The sequence below is a fragment of the Emydura macquarii genome, unplaced genomic scaffold (genome assembly GCF_026122565.2).
Source record: "Emydura macquarii macquarii isolate MOO-44397 ecotype Brisbane River unplaced genomic scaffold, CSIRO-AGI_Emac_v2 contig_2676, whole genome shotgun sequence".
Taxonomy (NCBI): Eukaryota; Metazoa; Chordata; order Testudines; family Chelidae; genus Emydura; species Emydura macquarii.
This window is the reverse complement of record NW_027132813.1, coordinates 40,621,065-40,642,506: the sequence shown is the minus strand read 5'-3', so window position 1 is coordinate 40,642,506 and position 21,442 is coordinate 40,621,065. Positions and strand designations below refer to the sequence as shown.

Genomic DNA, 21,442 nt, shown 5'->3' with positions numbered 1-21,442 from the left:
GGATGGTATGATGAGATTGCCTTCAATACTGTATGGCCCATATGTGACTGGAAATATCCCCAATGACCAGAAATGGGGTCATTTGGGGAGAATCCTGAGTTACTACAGAGAATTCTTTCCCGAGTGCCTGGCTGATGGGTCCCGCCCACATGCTCAGGGTCTACATTTTCACCATATGTGGGTCAGGAAGGAATTTTCCCTCAGATCAGATTGGCAGAGACCCTGGGGTTTTTTTGCTTTCCTCTGCAGCATGGGACATAGGTCACTTGCTAGTTTGAACTAGAGTTAATGGTGGATTCTCTGTAATGTGGTCTTTAAATTAAGATCTGAGGACTTCAGTAACTCAGCCACAGGTTATGGGCTTACTACAGGAGTGGGTGGGTGAGGTTCTGTGGCCTGCAGGAGGTCAGACTAGATGATCATGATGGCCTCTTCTGGTTTAAAGTCTGAGTCTATTCAAGCAGTACCAGATCCAAAAATGAAATCTTCAAATTGCCTTTCTTCAAGTTAGCAAAAGTACTCTCTGTTCAAGTGCACTGTCTTTGCACTAGAGTCAGTAGAAATTACCTGCCTTAGGAAGACAATGCTCCTAGGAGAATTTTTATGCATTTAAGCCCCATTTTGAAGTTTTTATTTTTTTAAAGGTCCACAACGAAGCCTTCAGAGAGTAATTATAAGAAACACCACATGTGAGCGGAGTGTGAAATATCTCCAGTACCAACCCAAGCTCTAGATATTTTTATTAAATATTAATGCCACACATTTCTGAAGGGTTTGCCAAGCAGATGTTAAGCTGGTCTTTGTGGTAATTTAATTGAGCAGGAACATTTCCTGCCATTTTTATCAATGTCTGGTTCTACATGACATTTTAAATGAAAAATATAAAACAGAGAGAGAGATAGAGAGAGAGAAAAATAATTAATAATCAGTTTCCATTCATGATTATCTGCTAATATTTCCCCACAGAGGATTTAAAGTTTCTCCTGAGTATTTTTCTTGGAGGCAAATGTGGATCTGAGCTAACCTAGACTCCCTGCAAATTGTTCCAGAGGGCCTATCTGGAGTCTAGCCCACCTCTACTAATGCAATTCTTTCTTTCCTATTTGTAGAAAAAAAAATACAGCAAACCCTAAATAATCTTTATTTTAGAGACTAAAACTCTGAGGGATTCTGAAAATATTTTTGTACAGACGCCCTTCCCCCTCGCCAAAAAAAATCTCAGAGGGGCTTTCCTGTAGAATCAACATAAATTGACTAAACTTGTTGTAGCCTCGATCGCTGCAGAATGAAATATCTTAATGTGATTTATCACTATAAAACATTGGTTTACGTACAAACTGCAGGGCAAGGGGAAACAAAAAGCCACTGAAATGGTTGTAGGTCAGGTGCAACATAATGGGCCTATTCATGAAAATATCATTGAGGGCCCCTTCCTCACAAATATGACATTATTTACGTGGAAAAAGTGTGGTCACACGTTGACCATGTAAGTGTGTGTTGTTTTTAAATTTATGAAACTGCTCTTGCCTACGCTTAAGTGGACTTGTCTCAGTTTCATTCCCCAGAGAGGACACCCCCCAGCAGGGGCAGTCAGTGCTCTAAAAGGGACATTTCTAGCATCAATCCAAAAAATAAAATAAAATAGTAATACATCAAAATAAAGTAAAACTGAAATGAAATGGAAAAAAACCCAGCACTAGATTAGTTTGTTGGTTTTACCTGCCTGCCTATAATAGTGCAGGTTGCCCACCTACCCATGTAACTTTTTGCAGGCACCTTCTAAAACACAATGTGTCTTCTTAAGGAATCCTGCATATGCCCCAGTGCTATGTTTCCTGCACACTCCAGACTTCTGCTGTGCTCTTGAATGAGAAATGCATGATTAACCTCCAATAAGCTGTCTGAATCTCTTTGTATTTTACTCAGTAATTTATTTATCAGATTCTGTCACATCATCACTGCACATTTGGGTAATCTCCAGTGCATTTTTTTATTAGCTAAAAATGCAAGCCCAAGAAACAAAAAAGAGGGCCAGACCCACGGAAGTCAATGGAGGCTACGTAGGCACGCTAGAGTATATACTCCCCTCACTTAGGTCTTGATCCAGCAATGCACTTAAAAAGCATGTGTTTTAGTGACTTCAGCTGAACTTAAACATGAGCCTAAGTGCTTTGTTGCATTGGGGCCATTGGGCTTGATCCAACTCTCACTGAAGTTGCTAGAAAGACTTCCATGGATTACAGTGGGAGTCTGGTCATGCCCTGTGAGAGGAGCAAGGGAAACTGTTGCATGGTTGGGAAGAAATTGAATACTCAGAGTCAGATAATAGATAATTTGGAGGAGGAGGAGGGGGGGGGGAATTTATCTGGTTTTCCTCATACAAATAAATCATTGATCTGATTAAGCTGAAGGGGAAAGTCATGTGTTACCAATAAACAGTTCTTCCCCTTTCTCCAATTTTTACATTGGTTTCCATTGATCCTTTGTGTGTGTGTGTGTGTGCATGCGTGTGTATGTGCACTTGACTTCTTTTTCTCTGTTAAATAGTGATGCACTTTTATAAATAGGGAAAATTGGGGGAAATTCAATTTGCCAGATTTCTTCTGTGCCACTATTTACTGCTGTTGTGGGAATGCAGCGAATGGGTCTTGCCAATACGTTATTAAATAAGGTCTGCACCAAATCCAGATGTTGCATAGAAGATCCGGTATGCTGCAAGCACAGGCACAAAAATATGGTTCTTCCCATGTTTCCTGTGGAATAAATTCATGATCCCACTTTACTGGGGTGTGTGTGCTCAGAAAAAATGGTCTGGTTTCCTCTTAGAATGTTACACCCACGGCTCAGCTTATTTCACATGATCAGACTGCGAAAGTTGCAAGTTTCCAATGAATCTTTCTACTTGATTAGTTCAAGATCAATATGTCTGGTTGCCAGGAAGCAACTGGGATAGCTATTTATCAATGTCAGTGGCATGCCTGAGGCTCAATCACACTATTTTTTTTGGAGGGGGGTGGGGGAAGGGGGCACTATGGTTATTTGTGAGGTTGTTATTGTCCACTTACCTACTTTTCACTTGTTTGATGAGGCAATAAAGTGCTGAATGGCATGATTGACAAATCTGAAAATAATAACTAAATGCTATGGAAATTCCCAGCACTCTGTTAAGTAGCAATTGACAGAGTTATTCTAAACTCTGCAAGACAACTTTGAGCCTGGCACTTGGTCAGCTTCTCACATCCTTCTTTAATACCAGTTGGCCATACTGATGGCTGCAGCTACAGAAAGCACTCTAAAACAAATGGGCAGCTACACAACAGGAATGTTCTGTATGAAGCAGGAATCTGCATTCAGCTAAGTTTGTGGAGGAAGGATAAAGATGAATCACGGAACCTCTGAATACTTCACATGCTATAGAACCACATAATAATGAGAATCAGTGCAGAAGTGTGTAGGGCTCCTGTTTGTTAGTTAAAAATATTTACAGACCGTTTTAGAATCTGAAGATTCAGCTAGCATCTGGGATTTGGATCCCAGATTCTGGAATTAATCAACATTTTACCAGCTGACATTCTCCCTGGAATCTTGGTTTTATATTTGTATGGCTACTGCTGAGTCAGCAACTCTGATTCTGTGATGCTGTGTTTCAAATAATAATAATAATAAATAATAATAATAACCACCAAATGTTATACTGCTAAAAACAAATTTCTCTAGTTTTAGAGCACAGGCGCCATAAGGGCTGATAGCTCTGAAAACTGAAATCCTCTCCTCTTATGCAGAACAGCTACAGCCTGGGAAGCAGCAGTTAGAGATGGATATTTTTAATGAAAATTTTTCCCCCCATCAAAATGGACATTTCCACGGGAAATGTCCATTTTCTCATTTTTGGGGTTTGGAGGAAACAATTTCAGATTGGAGCATTTGGAATAAAAGCCTGTTTTTTTTTTTTTTAATGTTTTTTGTTTTTGTGACAAAAATGGAAACTTTTATGTTTTTATCAATTTTTTTTTGTGTGTGGGAGCCAAACACATTCCTGATTAGCTCTAGTAGCAGCATAAGCATCTCATACCCCACCTCACCTGACCATCCACTGATGGGGAATGTAGCTTGCATTCCATGCCCATTCTATCCTTTCTTCTGTGGCTTCCAAGAAAGGTCCCAATTAGTGCCCATTGTGATAGTATTTTTTTGTCCTGTGGATATCTGGGAAACATATGGTGTATTTCACTGTCAGGGGTTTATACTCCCCTCACTATAGGCACACAGCTCCCATTATCTTTAATGAGAGTTACATGCACAGGGGGAGCATATAGCTCATGATAGTAAAAATCTGGAGCTTCACAGTTTTGTGTTACAAGCTGTGACAGATTAGTATGTCTATATAGGTTTATAGCAATCTGCAAATTCTGTTCCGCTTCATGAATGCTATTTGAATGATAAACTGTACTGTACTGTAGCCTCCATCCTGAGCTGGGACTTTCAGGGGCTAGCAGAAATCTTTATATCTAGGAGAGAGGCAAAACACTGAGAAACCCATCAAGGAAGTATGTCTCTCAGCCCAGGTGGACAGATACCCGGCAGCTCTGCTGGAGTTAGCAGGCAAAAAAAAGAGCCGTGTGGACATGGTGACTTGGGTGGGGGCACAGGTGAGCCACCCGAGTACTAACCCAGGGAGGGATTGGATGGGCTTGGACTCAGCTGGCTTTTTTTAGCGCACTAGTTCAAGTGGCACTCGTGGGTGTCTGTGTATCTGTGCTGGGAGGTGCGCGCCCCTCTGTAGTGTAAACATCCCCAAGAGTTCTTAACCTTTCGTAGATTCTAAGGCCAGAAGGGACCACTGTGACCATCTAGTCAGACCTCCTGTGTCACACGTGTGAACTAGAACGTGTCTTCTAGAAAAATATCCAATCTTGATTTAAACATTGCCAACGATAAAGCATCCGTGACAGCTCTGGTAAACTGTTCCGGTTGTTAATTGCCTTCACTGTACAAATGTCTGCCGAATCTCCAGCCTGAATTTGTCTAGCTGCAGCCTTGGTGGTCTTCCATTCAAATGGGTCTGCCCTAGAACTGTAGGTTGGCTGCAGTCCAAGGGAGCTGCTATTCCCAGTTTTGAGCTGGGGAGAGGATTGAGTTAAGCAACTGATCACCTGATGGTGTTTCTGAAGCTGCTGTTGGGGGGGATTGTCACCTGACAGAGGAGACAGAACTCTATTTAAGGCTGGGTCTTCTGGGGACTCTGTCACTGGCCATCCATTGGCTGACAAAAGAAAACTGAGCAGGAGGAGTAGGATACTGGAGGGCCCTGGGACCCTGAAAGGACACTAACCAAAACGCTCTCGGAGTTGTGAGGACACTGAAGGGATGTAGGCAGGTATATGTTACTTTTGCCTAGATCTGTAACTCCTGTCTCTTGTCTACCTGTGATTTAGAAATTCCTATGAAAAGTCTTTGTGTTCCCTTGTTTTAACTGTTACAAGGGGCTAAATAGTAAACCAAGATACCCATGTGGGTGGCACTCTGGGGGAGGTGAGTTTAAGCTACAGGGAAGACTTGGGAAGTCAGCACTGATGTTGAGACTTAAGGCTGAAGGGCCCCACATCCCACGTGGTCTCTGTCCTGAGAATGTGCCAGAGAGGCTAGACTAAGGATATGTCTACATTGACAGTGGCAAATTCACTGCCGTCAGATCGATTTATCCAGATTGATTGAGGAAGTGAAGACCTGCTCAATCGATCTGGAAATCAACTTAATAAATCCACGCCTGGAAAAAGAGTAACGCTGCATCAATGGGAACGCATTTCCCATTGGCGCAGTGTAGTGGAGATGGTGCACAGGGAAGACTTTAGGAAGTCGACGTAAGATATGCAAGCTACTCTACGTAGCTTGCGTATCTCCCGTCGACTGCTGCTGAAGTTCCCGGTAAGTGCAGACCAGGCCTTTAAAAGACAATGGCTGTGTGCTACTCAGAGCCAGTAGGCTTGGAAGCACATGGAATCCAAAGTTTAGGTCCCATAAAGTCTGGTGTCCGACTACAAGGGGGAGCTCAATCAGACTTTAAGAGGATGAATTTGATACTTTCCAATATGATCGAGTAAGAGACAGTGGTGTATATATGTATATATATAAATTATTATATTCTAGTGTCACCTAGAGGCTCCAGCTGAGACTGGGGCCCTATCGTGCTAGGAACTGCACACATGCATAGTAAGAGGTATCCTTGTAAGCTTGGATAGCTTACAGTCTAAGATGGCAAGACAGACAAAGGAAGTTTTATCCTCATTTTAGAGACAGGGAACTGAGGCACAGAGATTTGTGTGATTTGCCTAAGATTGCACAGGAAGACTGGCAGAGACAAGAACTGAACCCAGAGCTCTTGAGTCCCAATCCAGTGCTGTTAGCAATAAGACCATCCTCCTTCTATAATGTGTAATGAATTAAATGGACTACATTAATTTTAAACTCCTGATTTTATTTGATTCACATTTGGTACCCAACCAAGCACTCCTTACTTGCCCCAAGTTTCCATTGATTCTGGTTGGTTCAAAACTGCTCAAAGCAGAGGCATGGAATATTAGCAGTTATCTTGGAGGAGATGGGAGAGTGCAAACAATGAGGTCAAATGTGAAAAGTGAATGCTCTTTATCACATGGGTGATCAGGTCTAAATCAGTGGCAGCATTTTTAAGGGAAAGTGCTGGCCGCATCTTGCTTCAGCTCTGTATTGCTCATGAAGGGACAGATAGTTGCTTTTAGCCATGGGCTACCATGCGGGGTATGCGGTAGTATTGCCAACCCTAAGTACTGAAAAATCATGAGTCAGGTCTCAAAAATAATGAGATTGGAGTTCAATCCAAGAGATGTTAAATCTAATAATGTTTTGTTTCTTTTTATTTGTCTTCTCGTGTTGGAGTCAGTAGGATTCACATTTTCAAGGTTCTCTCCAGAAACCAAACTAGAAACTTACTTTAAAAAAAAAGAAAAGAAAAGAAAACTGAGAGTCTTAAGTAATCACCTGACTCCAGGAGCTGTGGCTTTCAGTGAAATGACAAATATTGCAAGACTCACAATAGAATCTTGAGAGTTGGCTGCGCCGAGGCTGGGCTGCACCGGAAGCCCTTAGGAAGAATTCTGTCTGGGAGCATGCATGGAAATTCCTGCATGTAGGTCTTTTCAGTCTCATGTGAAGGAGCAGCCTCCCATGAAGGCCTATTTATGTGTACTCCTTCAGCCACAATGGCAGTCGTCACATAAATGCTGGCTTGTCTGGACTTTGAATTGCTGTGGACTTCAGACGAAGGATAAGCTTCTTGGGATCAGAGGAAGTGTGTAACTTACTGGTGAGCCCCTGTTACAGGCATCCCTCCATGCCTCATCCGTAGAGGAGAGGAGTCTGTGATACCCCTATGGAGGGAGCCTTGGCTCAGGCTGAAGCTGCTTATCTGGTTAGCTCTAGAGGTCTCCAGTTCAATTCCTGTTGTGAGGAGGAAAAAGAGAAGACTCATATCAATTTCCCAGCAACCTGTGGGATATTTACCCAGCAGACAAATGTTCTTGTAATGGACTGGATGTCCTCATCCTGAGCCGAATGCGGCATGCCTTGCTCAGTGAAAACGTCCATTGACTTCACTGGGAGCTTAGGATGCTCAGCACTCATGAAGATTAGGCTACTTAGGCCCTGATTCAGCAAAGCATTTAAACGTGTGTGACTTCGAAGGGCCTACAGCATATCTTTTGCACATTTGACCTCCTCGCTTGCATTCTGCCCACTAACCTATCTCTTCCAGGACTGTTGTTAACACTGACGTCAGTGGGAGTTTTGGAACACAGGGCCGGGCTCCGTAGTGACTTCAGTGGGAGTGCTCACATGTGCTTAAGTACCTTTGTAAATCAGGCTCTTAATAGGGACACTAAATATGGATTTAGGTGCCTCCCTTTAGTAACCCAGAGCCAAAAATTTTATCCTAAGGGACTTACCTAAGGTCACGTAGGAAATCTGTGCCAAAGACAGGGATAAACCTCTCACCTCCCAGGCCTGTACCTTAACCACAAGACTACCAAACTACTGATTTATTTCAGATTAATTCATTTGTATTTTTCTGTTTTTAATGGCATGACAGAGTTATAAATCACAAAGTAACTTAGCTTCCAACACGCCATGGTGTATGGATTTAAAAAAAAAAATCTATTTATAATTAATGCCTGAATGTAATGCTTCAGTTTCCTTACTCACAGGTAGATCAAATAAAAGTTTCCCTAGAAGAATATTAGAGCTGGGAATGCAGGACTTGGGGCCCGTGAAACTAGAAAACTGCTGATCAAAGAAGAATCACGCTGGGATGGAATGATAGTCTAGTGCCGAGTATATATCCACTATTTTCAGGTGGGGCTATACTCAGAACCGCTCAGCTGTGCCGACCATACCACTGTTGGTGATACTGCAACTGCACTGCTATTTATACTCAAGGCAGTACAATGAAAGCAACTGCGAGTATGTGTATGCAAGCAGGGGACGCACACTCCTAGCTTGTAGTGTAGACATAGACTAAGTGAAGACTGGCATGTGCTGCTTTTTTTCTCTGAAGAGGATTAGGAGCAAATCCTGTCTTGTATTTCATGAGAACACTAGATAAGAAGAGCAAATTGGGAGCATCATCTTTAATACACCCATGCAGCGACTTCAGTAGTGCAGGATACACTCCTAGCATCTCTTAAGGTCTGGTTATCTTGTCTGCTGGTGGCTATGTGTATATTTTGACAGATATGCTCTAGTATAAATACATTTCCCTTCCAAGTTGCCATGAAGGTTTATCTTGAGTTTTTTAATCCCTTTTGGTAGAAGAAGCTGATTTTCATTGATGAATGGAAATGTAAAATCTGTTGTTATATTATTCACATACTGGGCCACTGAGGTTTAGACAGGACACTAACATCAGAAATTGGAAGATGAGCCACGTGTTCTTATTCCTAATGTTAATGAGAGATTGTCCAGATATATGCAAAGATGGTGGTTTCCTCCACAGCAGCAAAAAGGTGTATGAGAAACAGTGTGAGGGAAGAAGAGGGGTAGAAAAAGTGAGGAAGAGAAAGACATATCCAGAGGGGATATGGAATGTATCCTTCTGCTTATCTGTCCCAACAGCATGACATGTGTAGTACCTCTTGGGCCTGATTCTCCTCTCACTTGCCATGTGAAAATAGGAGGCAGCTCTTTTGAAGCCAATGGAGCTATACTGGTATACTGACTTCTTAGCAACATTTACTTTGATGACTGCAAAGACGGTCACTCATCTTCTGAAAAATCTTGACCTTGTCTGCAACAACTCAGTCTTATTTCTCACAATATATGTATGATGCTTCTTACGCATCAGTTTGAATCAGGAATGACTTCATGAAGGGCTCAGTGGAGTCACACCTGTCTAAAAGCCATGGAAATAAGAAGAGAATTGAGCTGTTTGCATATTTACTTTTTCTGCTGTGCACTGCTACACCGCAAAAAGATTCTCTTCCACAACTCCATATGTAGTTTGTTACCCGCCACAGCAATAGCAACAACAGAAGGAAAGAAAAACCCACATTTTCCTCCACCCTGAACTAGTATCTTGAAATACCCTCAACTAAATACTGCAGATCATCAGAAACTTGAGTACCAATGAAATACTTAAATCTTTATTATTTGATTTGACTGTGTACAGTCATGTCATTAACATTAATGAGAGAGACGTCTTTTCTGAGGCAGGTGTCTGATAGGAGGGCCAAATTTTCAAGTTGAAATAGTACTTTCTTCTCTCAAATCCGATTTTTTTTAAAAAAAATTCAGCTCCCATTTACCGAAGGCAAGATTTTTCAAAGTGCTCAGACCCACCCACACCCATTGTGCACTTACAGCCAGAGTTCCAGAAAGACTCAGTATTCAGTGCAGTAAGCTCTTCTGAAAACCTGGCTGTGAAAGGAGAAGATACCCTTAAAATTGAAACCAAGAAAACAAAAAGGGGGGGGGGGGGGAATCTACATGACAATGAGACATTTAGATAGACAAAAACAGCACTAGGCATTAGTGCTGGTTTCTAATTTATTTTTTGTTGAAAAATAGGGTTTGCATTAGAATCAAAACAGTTGGATTTTGAGTCAATTTTTTTTTTTTTTTATTAAATTGGAGATGAAAATTTTTATTCTGTTGCATTTCAAATTTTATTGTTGAAAAATTGAAATTTTCCACAAAAAAAGAGAAGGAAAAGAACCCAAATAAAATTCTTACATTCAAAAATTTTCACAGACATAATATTTGATTTTTTTCAACTAGTTCTATAAGGAATCTCCTAGGACCATATCACAGCCTCAGCAGTCTTAAAAACAGCATGACAGACTTAGCACTCACATGCAGTATTGCCAACCGCAAACATTAAAAAACCCTGAGCCAGCCCCCCTCCTCCAAATCATGAGATTGGCTTAAAAAAAGAATAAATGTTGGGTTCTTTTTATTTGTCTTTCAGTTTCTGAGCCTTTAGACTGCATTTACGTCACATTTTCAAGCATTTCTCCCCAACCCTTGGGAGTAAAAGCTTACCTTTTTTAAAAATTAAAGGTGAAATTCTCCCAAATCCAGTAGATGGAAGTTGAAGAAAAACACCAACTATTGTCAGGCTCATAGTAAAATTGTGATAGTTGTGAACACTGCAGATCCAGGATCTTTTAAATCCCACACATGAAATTTCTTCCCGCCATGCTTAATTTCAGTATCTGGGGCTGTTCTTTCATTAAACAAAGCACAATAGATTGCCCTCTGCATAAAAAGACAGCAAACCCTTTCCTAGAGAGAATGTCCCCTAATCCTTAGCTCGTATAGCAGAGTGAATTTGTTCACAGTCTGTCTGATGCCTAAACAGTACAAAATCTTTGCTTAGCATTTTGAAATCCTGAATTTTCTTGGTAGCCTCATTAATAATTGAATCAGATCTAAGAAACTATGGGCCCGATTATTACCGTTGAGGTAAAACCAACGTCAGATCCTCCGAGGCTCCAACCTTTATCATGAGTGAATATACGAGTACAGGGCCTGACTTGAGGTCTGATGTGGCCTCTTTCTGCTACACTGTCAGATTAATTTGACCACTGCTTAATTTAACTGTCCCAGGGAGGGTCACTCCAGTGCAAGGATTACACTGCAGTGGCGCAGAGCTAACATAGGGTCTCCTAGGCCACACGGCTTTCATGCTGCCATCCTACCAGGGAAAAGAGGATCTGGTTGGGATGCCTTAGTACAGTGATACTCAGACCTCAGTGGTTCAGGAGCCAAATTAGCGATCAGCATTACCTGAAAGAGCCGCAGTAGTGTGAATTCATTGACTAGAGTACTAGTCATATTTAAACAGTATGACAGGGGAAATATTTAGTTTATATATATTCTCACAGCAAATCAGTTAATAACGTGGTGCAAGTTGATAACTTCATTGGTTAATAACATAGTAAAAGTATCCTGATTAGTTAATAACTTAAATGTCATGTGCTGCAGAGAGCTGCAGGAGGCACATCGGAGAGCTACTTGCCTTCTTGAGCTTCAGTTGGAGTATCACTGCCTTAGTATAATCATTATTCTAGACTGAATTTCTTGTCCCCTGTGGTCATTAAAGGCTGGTGTAAGTTACAACCAAATTGACTTCTCAGGACCAGAACCTGACCTGGTGTAAATCAGCATCATTCCAATTTACACCAGCTGTGGATCTGGCCCTCAATGGTTTTTTTTTGGGGGGGGAGGCCCAAACATCCAGGTAATGAATAATATTTTGCCAATTGAAAAAAATCATGAAATTACTCCAGTTTTGCAGTTTTGAGTACTCAAAAACAGGCAGAACAACAGAAAACTTTCTGATGAATGTTTTGCCCAACACTGATCACAAGCATTAACTAGACACATTCTGGTGGCTTTTTTAAATGGTAGATATACTAACAGTTAACACTGGATTTAAAAAAAAAAATGTTTTTTGCATAGCAAATGTTGATTCCATCTCTGCTGATTTTGATGAAGGGTGGCTTTGTGGGCAGTTTGTGGCTGGCACAGCTACAAAGCTGATCTCAGGAGCCTTGGAGGTTTATTTAGATTCCTTAAATGTTTTGGCTTGATGGTATCTTGGGTATTTTGAAGCTTTTTAAACCCTTTAAATTCCTAACTGCACCAGGCAAATATAGAAACACAAATAAAATGGTAATCTCTTGTCAACTTTGCTTTGTTCTTCAGATTTATAAGGATGAATGGGTGAATTAGACCAGATCACAGCAAAAATAAATAATGTGGGACCAAAACTTCCTTTTCTGCATAAGAAAAGGACTAAGTGGGGAAATAACCCTCCTCATGGTGCCCTTTGTGGAAATTCCTTGGTGCTCTACACGCTGGTGGGAGGGTCTATTAGAGCTATGGAATTGGAGGCCATGCAGAGATTGCAAATCCCAATCCCAGTCCTGTGGACATCAGAGAAGAGGATGAAGGTGGGTTCTTGAGGAACCTCCCTGGGGCTCCCCAGTGGCCCTCCTCATCCTTGTAGCTCAGTGCTGCCATTATCTGTTTCTTCTGCAGCTGCTCAGTAGAGGGAGGTAATATAGCTCACGACTATAGTACATCATGCATGGATTTCCACACAGACATTCCTGCTCTACCCTGCTCTCCCTGCAGTCTCAGAAATCTGCTCAGTCCTTCTAAAAGGAGTGTCCATGGAGGGGAAACTATGTGGCACTGGGCATTGGGGATGGAAAGATGCTGCAGAGGCCTTTTGGTGAGAAGGGAGATTTGTTGGCCCTCCAAGAGAGGATCCGGGTCTTGGTCACTATCTGATTTGCATTCTAAAGAAGATAATGTGAAAGCTCTCATGTATGGTACCTGCATATTTATGCTTGGCTAAATACCTCAAGAGCTAGCACTATCCCTGAGCAGTAAGCGGATGAGAGTATTATGTGGCATGGATGTTTTCATAGCCAGCGCCAATGATTGCCCAGGAATGCAGTAACCATGCCTTTCTGATCCACTTCCCAGGAATTGCATTTAACTCCTTAATTGTGCCACTGCATTTCTGGGACTGCAAAGATCTGTGTTAAATACCTGAGTTATCCCTGTGAATGGGCAGGGATGCAGCAGCCATGTGCTCTAGGAGATATGCTGTGAAATGTGTTTCTCATCTCACCAACATGCATGTCATTCGACCCCATTTCTACTCCTAGTGGTTCCATGGGTGCAGAATACAGAGCAATCCCTAGAGGCCTTACTCTTTCCGCTGAGCTGCTGGCAAAGACAGGCCTGAGGAAGGCCCACGCCTCCTGTGAAAGTGTGTGAAGTGGGCCCAACACATGTCAAATTCTCAGGTTCCAATGAAGCGATGGAGGCTGAACATTCTCCCCCATAGATTGAAGGGTGAAATCAAAGGGAGAATGGTGGTCTGGGGATCTGAGAGAATCTGGTCCCCCAACATATGGATTACAACAGATTCTGCCCAGCTGCGCGGAGGGGGACTTCCTCCAGGCACTTCCCATCAGCCATCAGCTGGCAGTCCTCAGGCTACACTAGGCAGGCCTGACTGTCCTCTCACTTACCACAGAGAGGAAGGATGGTCCAGTAGTTAGGGTGCTACCATGGGACATAGGAGACTTAGATCAACTTCCTGCTCTGCCACTGACTTCCTGGGTGACATTGAGCGAGTCACTTATTCTCTCTCTGCCTCAGTTTCAGTAACTGCCTTACAGGGGTGTTGTGAGGATAAATCAAGTAAAGATTGTGAGGTACTCAGACATTATCATAGTGAGAGCCTATAGGTACTTAGGTAGTATAAATCATGAGAAACTCCACTAAAGTCAATGGAGAATCAAATGCAATATCTCTGTGGAGGGAAGTCACAGCATTAACTTTCAGTATGTTTTTCTTCACTTTCATGGGGACCATGCTAATTACTGTGGCACCTCCTAGCCCACTCCCTCTTTGGCATACACACTTTTTCTTAAAAGTCCAAGCGTCAAGTGGATGTTTTGCAGCATTGGGAGAGGTGACTATATGACACGGGTAAGCATGCTGCATATCCACTTTCCCCCATGGCTTTTCCATTGATTTGCTTCCCCCCCAGACCTCAGAGCATGAAGGCAAAAGTGTATAGAAAGCTTTGTTGTTGATGACACTCTAAGAATTAATTAGTTAACTGTCTTTGTAGCCGTGGGTCCTATTTGACCTTCCTGGTGCACAGAAGCATACAGGAGAAAAAGATGGGTACACAAACATACTCTCTTCTCCTAGGAGCATGGTCATCAATACCAAATTTGCCCATACTTTGTGAATTAGTCCTGTAGCATGTAACAGGGAGGAAATCTTCATACAATTCCTATAGAAATGTAATAATGTTCAACAGAAATAGACAGATGTATAGAATTTAGCAAAGAATGATCTTTCTTTCTTTTTCTTTTCTTTTCTTTTCTTTCTTTCTCCATCCTACAGAATTCTATAGCAAGCATATAATCATCTGGTTCAAAAAGCCCACAGAAAGGTTTTCATTTTCCAGTACATGCTGTAGGACTTTTCCATGAAGGGGTTGCCAAACAAGAGCAAAAAGCACAGACACATGTTGCAATGTCAAAATCGCATGCAACTCTTGCTGGTCCCACACTCTGAAGCCATGGCATCAGCTACTAGTTATGGTATAATGGGTAATTGGAGAAGTCAGCAGACTGGAATGGTCTTTTCATCATCCCGCTGGCACACAGTGCAGCTGTATAGCACTGGTAGCCCAGTCTGCCAGCCTTGAGACCAGACATGGAAAGAAAGTCTGTGCTAGCAGGATTACACACAACAGGACAGCAGATCTCTAGGCTGATTGTCTACTCATATGCATCTTCCCCACCCTCCTTGACACCAGACACACCTTGGAGCCCTAGTGCCCTTTTCTAGCTGTGCCATAGTCTGGAAACGATGCCCATCCTGAGCTGGAGCAGAGTGAGCTTTCTCACGTTCTTCGTTCTACCTGCAGCAAATACTGAGTGACTCATGCTAAGGGTGGGTTTTCAAAAGCACTCAGCATTGGCCTGACTCAGTCTCCATGCAAGAGCGCTGGATCTGCACTGTGAAGCTTGGCTCCAAAGCCAAACTCTCTGAGAGAGATTGTTTCCTCTTGTATTTCAACTGTAGGAAGTTTCACATCTGGATGATATTTCAACAGTCAGCTGAATGGATGCAGCAAACACACACTGAGCTGGGACTTATCAAAGGGCTGCTTGTAGATTTGTGTTTCTATAAAACAAATAATAAATATTTTGAGGTGTGCCAAAAGGCCATTAACATTGTAGTTGATTTCTCCTGAAATGGGCTGACCTGAAGCAAAATACATTTTGAACCAAACCTGTTGTCTGTGACAGTCAATCATAATAACCCACACAGATCAGCTGGTGATGGAGAGGTGCTGGGCAGGCTGGGAATGGATACCCCCATTCATTCTGGCTGTCACCTTTTGAAAAAATTAGCATGTCTTTTGGGATATCGATAAGAACACGCTGTCAGTTTGCAACAGTGACCACTGGATGGAGACGTTGCATCATAGAAATACAGTTAGCAATGCATCTTTCTGGCTGTTCACAGATCTTTAGAGAGAGCTTGGCAAAGGTCAGCTGTAGGTGCATTTCCCACCTCGAGTCTCTCTCTTCCTGTGTTCTTTTTTTAGTCCTTTCTCCTCCTTTCTGTCTCTCTTTAAACCTGAGCAAGGGGTAACTTTTTAGTAATAATTATTTGTAAGCACTATTTTGTAAGCAGTGAGGAGCAGTGTGTAATTGGAATTTAACACTGATTTCTGTAGTAATGGAGCTGGTAGTTATACTTCTAGGAACTGAACTCATCTCTTGAAGAAAAAATAGCTTTTTCATCTGCAAAAAACATAAACACTATAGATCAGTCAGCAGTATTTAAAATGAAGCCAGTGAACTGACTTTGTTTGAGATCCAGGAAAATATAGTCTGGTCCTGCCTTTTGTGTGGCACAAGATGCTCAAGCCAGATCAGGTGTTAAACGCTTGATTTGCTTGCCCACACACTGAAGAATTCCCTATTCCGGGCTTTCAATATTCCCACCCTATCTCAAGTGAAGGGTGGTTGGAGAGTGGGCACACTTCATGAATATCCTGTAGGGACTAATGGCCCAACCTAAGTCAATAGTAAAATTGCCATTGGTGTAACTGGGAGCAGATTGTGGTTCTAAATGGTAACTTAGTGATCATAAATACATTTCTTAGATTATAAAAAAAAATTACAGATGGTCACAATTCACAACAGAATGGACTGGAAGACTGAATTAACAAGGAAAAAATAAAACCACATAAAGCCATATTTTAATAAGAGAGCAAAAACTGATAGTATATGAAGAACATAGAGCATTCTGTATTCAGAAAACTTCAGGTAATTCTATTGCAGGTAAAATCACCAAGTGATCCCTTGGTGTCATATATTATAATGTGTATTGTTGTAACTCCTAGGGAACCCAGTCATGGACCAGAGCTTCCTTGTGCTAGGTGCTGAACAAAAACACATGGTTGTGGTTTTTACAAACTTTTAATTTAATTTTTTTTTACAGGATACAAAAGCAGTTCTTGTAAGGGATGAACAGGAAAACAAATGATTACATCAATGTAGAGAATGGCAAGGAATACAACTTTTAATGGTAGAATTTTATGTGCTTCCTATGTATCATTGTCATATTGATAAAATATTCAACTTACAATAGTTTGTGGGTCCAACCAGAAATAGCTGATTTCTTTCCACAAGCTGACAGAAAAACTACTGCACTACTTAAAAGCCACCAGTATAATTATTTTTAGCATTCATTAATTATTCCTTTATTTTCTATACATGTAGCAGGTTTTAAAAACATGCAGAGCACTCTTAGTAAAACATCAGCTGGTTTATGGTCTGCCATTCTCGAAGGATAGAATATACAAAGCAGCACAACTTTTCTTACCTGTTACCTTTGCAAAGGATTTTCTAGCTTACGGCACAGATCCTGAAATGTAGTGCATATGAGGGGGCCTGCACATCAGCACCCAACTCCACTGAAGTCAGTGGGGCTCTGCCTAAATGTGCCTTATGATGGGGACCTGTAAAATAAATTTGCCATAGCATTGTTTTTAATCAGGTTCCAAATACCGAAGATATTTTACATTGCTGTCTTAATAGAATTCTGTGCATCAACAGGTTGCATAGCAATATTCACACAGAAAAAGCTATACTATGGCACAACTTGTTCTCATTCTGAGTTCTTCTGTTCAGTGGGTAAGCCATAATTTTGGTGCCTCAGAGGGCTTTAGGGAGGCAATGTATAACTACAGTGTCTTGCCGCCAGTGCATGTGGTATGCACTCAAGTGGAGGAAAAAGGAGGAGCACCTTTGGGTAGTTACTGATTTGGTTTTAGATTAGCAAATTTGCCTGGTATTTTCATGGCAATACCAAATACAAAATAAAGCCCTGATCCTAAGAGAGAGTCTGAGTGACCAGACTTCGATGGGGCTCTGGATGGGTGCATAGATCAGTCCGCACAGAGTCAGTTGCACCCAACTTTCCAATTCTGCCAGTGCCATCCTCATTGACAACAAGTTATACTGTACTGTGAGAGTAATTGTTTGCAGTGTTGTCGCTGTGTTGATCCGAGTGTCTCAGGACTGTGGCTTTATGGTTCATTACAACAATTTGTAACACTCCACACTGTCTGCTATTCTTAATTGCCCACTTCAAACCCTTTATGCATAACGAGCTAACCTCAATTGCCCACTTCATTTCAAGTGACCGGCTCCAACATCCACTACCCCTTCTGCTTAACAATCTGTCCCAATTTGTATTTAGCTCAGACAACTCTGCTTCCTTCCCCAGATCTGAAGAAGAGAACCTTCCACCAACATAAGTTGATCCAATAAACCATCACCTACCTTGTTTCTCGGTGAGTACTGTCATTGTATTCATTACAGCCAGGAGAGGAATAGCAGATGATATCTTCCAGGTTGTTCTACAAGTTATGTGAAATCAGTGGGACTAGTCATGGCATCAGATACAACTCTGCATGAATAAGGGTGGATGAATTGGGCCCCACAGTATTAATAAGTACAGTAGAACCTCAGAATTATGAACACCAGATTTCTGAACTGACTGGGCAATTGCACGCCTCATCTGGAACCAGAAATACGCAATCAGGCAGTAGCAGAAACACACCCACACGCAAAAGATGGGGGGGGGTCAAATACAGTACAGTACTGTGTTAAATGTAATCTACTAAAAAATAAAGGGAATGTTTTAAAAAAAGATTTGGCAAGGTAAAGAAACTGTTTCTGTGCTTGTTTCATTTAAATTGAGATGATTAAAAGCAGCATTTGTCTTCTGATTAGTCAAGTTTCAAAGCTATATTAAGGCAATGTTCGGGTGCAAACGTTTGAAAGAACAACTCTAACGTTTTGTTCAGAGATACGAACAACCTCCATTACCCAGGTGTTGGTAACTCTGAGGTTCCAATTTATCTCCAGTCAGTGCAGTCTTTGAGCCAGAGAGAGCAGCTGAACCTTGGCATCTTAGGGGATCCAGTTGTAGGACTTTGGCTTCTGAATGCAGTAGGAACAAGCAAAGAAAAACCACCCAAGAAACAACGCTCAAATGGAAAAACAAAAGCACTATGGTTCCCTGATCTGCGGCTTTTGACTAGAGTTTTATTTTATACGACATGTAGTACGAGTGGAAGATGGATCTTGCTACCCTTCCCCCTTCACTGTGGTGCATTTTAAATCAAACTGTCCTCCATAGCTCTGTGGAAAACCTGCACATTTCTGGTTTTGCTCTTTCAGAGGATAATTTCTCCTGTTTAATGAGATCTGAGAATGAAGTCAGGCATGAGTTGGAGAAAGGTCACAGCGTGTGCTCAAAGGTATATTAACTACTGTTGGAACTGGCATTAGACGACTTCCATGAGGACAAAATTAAGCAGCAAACAGTAAATACTTTCAATGGCACTTCATTACAAGCTGGACCATTTACAATGAAATAAGAATATGAGAGAGGTTTCAAGGATGAAATGGGAATGCTCACAAATAAAAAGAAAAAAAATGTCACCACTTAGACTGAGAATGTGATTCCAGTCAAGGTTAATGGGGAAATAGTTAATGAAGGGTACAGAATTCGAAGACTGCATGATGCCATATTGTGTCTTACATCGGTAATTAATACTAAATGACTCTACCTGAGCACATTTTCTCTGACAGAAACTTTAAATCCCACACACCGTATACAGGAACTTTGTCCTGATGCTTTACGACTCCCACTAATGCTGAACAGGCTAAATCAGAACCAATTTCTTCCAACTCATTTCCAGAACGGTGATTTGTATCCATCACCACCACAATACATTCATCATACAGGGTCCCATGCTACACCGGGAGCTTTGCCATTGACTTCAAAGTGTGTGAAAGATCAGACCTTTTAATGCACAGGGCTAAAGAATAATGACACCCTACCACTTAGAAAGTGTCTCTGTGGGAGGAGGTCTGATGCAAAAAACCCATCCCTCACTGTGGAAGCACTACCCCATTCCCAATTTCCTACTGCTATCTTCCTTCTTGTTCCCAAAGGTAATTTCCTACCAAGAGTTAGGGAGGCTGGAGGTGGAGGATCGAGTCAGATGTTGTTCCTAAGGGAGCAGAACACCGGGGGTAGGGGAACAATGGAAGGCAAAGAAGGCCTTTGCACAATTTCCACCCAGATCTAGTGTGGGGGCACAGTAGCGGCATGGCCCACTAAAACAAGTGGCAAAACCACTGCCATCATTTGCTTCTGCTTCTAAACCTGAATTACACTAAGCACCAAAGGGGGAGAGAGAGACTGACAAGACCTGATTGTTTTAAGGGAAGGAGAGGGGCTACATGAGAGTGACTGGTTTTGTTGTTAGAAATGTTTCTCTTCCCTCCTAGAGCAGAGGGTTTAAAGTAGGGCATTTGTACACACTGTTCTTTCCACCCAGTGCTCATTGTATTGACAGGAATCGCTTCAGATGAACAGTTTCATCAATGTGCTCAGGCCTGTTTGTAGGTGGCATCCTGAGGGCAGATTCCACTCTTATCCAAGACCTAGGCCTTATTCCATTACTGCTTTAAAAACATTTCCCAGGTGCACTTAACTTCACTTTTTTTTCTCTCCCCCTCCCCCACCCCTCTCCAGCTTATTTTAAATAAAACGGTTTGAAAAGCTGAGGGCAAATCTTCAATTTCTTTTGGGCAAGAAGTAACAGCTTTACAGGATTAGCCTCCAGGTTCCACCTGCCCTTGACGTAATATGGGTATGAAAATTCACAGTAGGGACGGCAGCTCCAGTGCCAAGTTACAGCACAGCATTGACAGCTGCAGAATTGCACCTATTGATTGTAGTGTAAGGGAGAATGTTTCATCAACCTTTAATTGAGCTGATTCCTAAATGGAATAGGGTCAGGGTTGATTGTGCTGCTGAGTCTAAATAGCCTTATAAAGGAGAGGTAAACGCCTCATAAGCAAATCACGGTTTGCATCCTTTTAGAATTTCACAAGTGCTAGAATTCACAACCTTTATGAACATTTAAGTGGGCGAGAGAGCCTTTTACCACAGTCCCACAATATTTGAAGGTCTCCCATGTCCCCCCCCCCCCAATATTATTTTATTTATTTTGATTTATAAAAATACATTTTAAAATATACCAATCTCGAACTGTGCATCTGTGATATAAGGAACAAAATCAAAGCAAATTAGCTGACCCCACAACATTTCACAAAATTTGATCCTAAATAAATTCCCATAAAAGTCCTCAAATCCCTTAGTTTTCTTGGGCCAGATTCTCAACTAGTATAAATCAATATTATGATATTAGTGGAGCCATGCCGATTTACATCAGCTGAGGATCTGCCCCCTACATTAATCCTTTTGAGCACTCTGTTCTTGTCCAGTTCCAAGGAGCTTCTGAAGATTTGGATTGGGTTATTTAGCTGTGGCTTCATTTCATTTGCATTCAGCAATGGCCAGAAACCAAGGCATGGAGAGTCAGGCCTAATGGCTGAAGTAGTGGCACTCAGGCCAGTTCCAGAGCCAGAGTCAAGAGCAGTGTTGGAACAAAGCAAAAGTAGGGATGGAAACAAGGCTGGAGTCAGAGCATGGCTGGAGCAGGCTAAGGCCTGTAAAGTCAGTCACCGCTGTCAGGTGAGGGAGAGCGCTGAGTCCTGAAGTGACGTCGGGCAGACTGAGCTGCTGTGTCTCCTACTATTTGTGATCCGGGAAGTGCTCATGCCTGCCCACTGCTAATGGCTCCTCCCCTTGGAGGGGAGGAATCACTGGACTCAGGACACAACTGATTTGTTGGGACAAAGAATGAAAAAAGGAGCGGGCGTGGGGGTCACAGGGTCAAACAAAGGGAACCAGAATGGGACACTGAGCA

The 21,442-nt window shown here is 42.0% G+C and overlaps 1 long non-coding RNA gene across 2 annotated transcripts in view; it reads left to right on the top strand.

Moving 5' to 3' along the window:
- LOC137164067 (uncharacterized) overlaps window positions 1-19,087 on the top strand; it is a 160,891-nt gene extending 141,804 nt beyond the window's left edge. For both annotated transcript variants that reach the window (XR_010922915.1, XR_010922914.1), the window contains 2 exons: window positions 17,878-17,944; window positions 18,837-19,087. This is a non-coding gene — a long non-coding RNA (uncharacterized lncRNA). The remainder of the gene's footprint in view (window positions 1-17,877; window positions 17,945-18,836) is intronic.
- Window positions 19,088-21,442: the final 2,355 nt, after the last annotated feature.